Raw genomic sequence first — 3,634 nt, 5'->3', positions numbered from 1 at the left:
TAACTTTGCTTGCTTGTGAGTGTCATTGAGAAGAGTCATTGGTCTGACTCAAGGCCCCTGGGGTCTGCTACAGTGTTGATGCTGGGCCCTCACTGGGACTTCTCTTGGAAATCCTGTTGCCCTCTGTCGTGGAGGTCCTGCAGCTTTGTGACTGCAGGACTGACTCCTGTAGATCACAGATGGAGTGGATGTAGGGTGGACCAACTCATAACCTTGGCCTGGTTAGTTGCAGGGTTGGTCTGCCTGCCAACTCTTCCTGTCCTCCCCACTAGGGTGGCGCTCTCCTGCATTGCCCTGGCTAGTTCACCCCTTGCTGCAATGGGCAAGGGGCAGAGTCAGTTCTGCTTTCACGCCCATGGAGACATTGTCTTGATTGAGGTTCCCTCCTCTCAGATATCACTGCATATCCTGTTGATGGAAAGAGAGAACTGAGTCCTGAAAGTTGACCTCTGACCTCCACTTGTGCACTATGGCACGTGTACATACACTTGCACATACGCCGTACACACATAACAATAGTGAATCACTTTAAAATAAGAAATAACAAATAATGGCTCCTCAGCTAGGGGTTGGTACTTCCTTAGCCTCTTCCCTCTCCAGGCTGAGAGTTGAGATAGGGGAGTCCACGACAATTTGGTGGTAAATATGATTTAAAATACACTGTAGGAAATTATCAAAGAATAATTTTTTTAAAAAATTAAAGAACTATATAGATGTAAACCCCGAGGTGGAAAGAGTCAGACCCAAGTTTTGTGAGACATAAAGTATACAAAATTTTGAATCCTTTACTAAAGAAAAAGAAGGCAAACTGAGTACACATAAAATTGCTAGAGTGCTGAGCCAGCACCTTGGGAAAGGCCTGCACAGGTCAGGAGCCCTGAAATGAAAGCTTTGTTTGCCTTGCCTACCATCCACTCACTAGCCAACTGCCCTAGAGGATGGCCCGATGGAGGGAAGTGCAGTGAAGAGGGACGTGGGCTCTCTATTTACCATCGCTTCTCCCAGGTTCTGGGCTCTGAAAAGCTGGGGGAAGGAAGAAAATGAAGGAGAAGGCGTTCCAAGCTGTCAACTTAAGGCCGTGCTGGTTAAAAATAGAATCCCAGCTGGCCCGAGGAGCTGGAAGGAGATATTAGGCTTTACACTCATGCCAGCTTTTCTATGGGAGCAGGAATAGGCTGTCCTTAGGCTCCTCGGTAGCTTCAACCAACAACCTTCTAAGAGGATGGTGAGGATGGCTCCTCTATCAGAAAGGCATTGACTCCTGAGGACCTGGAGAGAGAGCAGGAGCTGCAGGGGAGGACTGAGTCCAGCTTCTTTGAACATCCAATGTGAGTCTAAGTACGGTAGCCCAGGCTTGACTTAGAAGTAAATGCAGGGCATCGCCTGAGAAATACCGCTGCACACGCGGACAGCCTTTCACTCACAGAACACCATGCCTCGACCATCCAGCTCTGGGCAATGTCCTGTTTCAGATGTGAAGTTCCAAGCATCTCCCATCTGTTTTATGTTTGCTGCAACTTGGCCAACCATGTCTGGTGCAGACTTACTGTCACTGTCCCCAGGAGGCCTTGTTTGATCACTCTGAAAGGCCTGTCTGCTTGTTCGGTCTCTCTCTCTCTCTCTCTCTCTCTCTCTCTCTCTCTCTCTCTCTCCTGACAGTTCTTTGCCTCATTTCTTTCTTTGGAGGAAACAGAATGATAGGACATGAGACAACCGAGCCTGGTGACAGAGGGGTGCTGGTGAAATGGCGACATTGTAGGTCCTGGGACAGGCGTTAGACAGATTCGTGGATTTCCTTCCCAAGACCCTTTCGCGGAGCAGCCCTATTTTCCAGCAGTGAGGAGGGTGAAGCTGAGGAAACTTCGGGGAATTAGATAAGTCCCCACATCCAGAAGAGAGCCCAGAACTGAGTTCAGGCACCTGACTCCAAAGCCTTTCCTCCCCACCACAGGACTAGGTAACCTGTGTTGTGTGAAGGTGGACTTCGTGGTGCATGCCTTTAATCTCAGCACTGGAGGCAGAGGCAGCTGGATGTCTGTGAGTTCAAGGCTAGCCTGCATTACATTGTGGTTATAGGTTAGTCAGGGCCACACAGTGAGACCCTGTCCCCCCACCCCTAAAAAAACACTACAATTTTATACAGGTTGTCTCATGAGTTAGATGCAACTGTCTAATAGGAATAATTACATTGCATTCATAATACCATTTCAGAACTAAGTAGACTAGTGAGCATGAAATGGATCGTCATTGAGTCTGGCATGATAAGGGTTAAACCTGAAATTACTTTGTGACCAGGAGGAAGAAAAGCAACAGGAAACAAGCCCTCTACAGATAGACATTCTATCCTTGGGTCTAGAATAACCTCCCGAATGCTGAAGTGTTAAATAAATCCTTAGAGCCCAGCTTTGTGATATTGGAAAATGGTGAGAAGTGGGTGGGAGGGTGATAAAAACTGTGTGTGCTCACATGGCTGTGGGTCTACCTGCGCATGTAAGAGCATGTGTGTATGTGGAGTGTGCCTAGCATATGTGCATGCTAGCATGTGGAGACAGGTCAACCTCAAATGTCTTTCCTTACGTTTGTTGAGACGGGATCTCTCACTGACTTGGAACAGGAGACTAGACAGAGAATGGGAAGGATCTCTCTGACTTCACCTTGTCAAGGTGGGGCTAAAAGCATGTACGTCCACATGTGGCTTTTTAAATGTGGGTTCTGGGGATCTAACTCAGATCCTCGTGTTTGCACAGCAAGTGCGTTATCAACTGAGCCGGCTCCCTGGCCAGCCCGGAACCCGCTATGTCAAAATCCACCTCTGCCTTCAGAAGTGAATAGTTTTGCTATATCACATGATCTCTATCATGGCCCCTCCACAGCCTTAAAGCAATGGGACTGTTTAGATGCTCTCTACTTAATTAATGGACTCAAACCTCCGAAACTGTGAGCCAAATCAACTTTTCTTCTTTATAAGGCAATTGTTTCATGTAATTTGTTACAGGGATAGCCACCCCTAACCAAAAGGGACAGAGGTAGTTTAAAAGGAGAATCGGAACCTGCTGTAAGATGATACTAGAAAGTAAAGTCAGTAACTGAACCCAGCTCAGCCTGACCTCAAAGCCCATCTTAAATCCAGACTAATTTCGGGGGGGGGGGCATAGAGGCATGGAGGAGATAGTTGAGAGCAGCTGCGAGTCACTCCGAAGTCGTCCCAGGGCTTACAGCAGGGGTACCTCTACAGGCTCAGACCCGTCCCTCAGCAGCTCTTGTTCTACAATCCCTATAGGGAAGCCCCTTGGAAATCATCTTCTATAAAGCAAAAGTACTGGGTAGTGTCCTGGAAATTCCATCTTTTTTTTGTTTGTTTTTGAGATAGGGTTTCTCTGTGTAGCTTTGGTACCTGTCCTAGAACTAGTCCTTGTAGACCAAGCTGGCCTCAAACTCACAGACACCTGCCTGCCTCTGCCTCCTGAGTGCTAGGTTTAAAGGCATACGCCACCACCACCCAGCCTGGAAATTTCATCATTTAATATCTCCCAAGAAGGCAGATGTCTCAGAATCTCCAGACGGTAAGCTAGAGGGAAGGAGCTGTCACCATGAGCATCTAGAAGGTACAGAAGCCACGTCCCATCACACACAT

The sequence above is a fragment of the Microtus oregoni genome, unplaced genomic scaffold, assembly GCF_018167655.1.
Source record: "Microtus oregoni isolate MIOR12 unplaced genomic scaffold, Mior012 000016F_ref0000370, whole genome shotgun sequence".
NCBI lineage: Eukaryota > Metazoa > Chordata > Mammalia > Rodentia > Cricetidae > Microtus > Microtus oregoni.
This window is presented reverse-complemented; position numbering follows the sequence as displayed.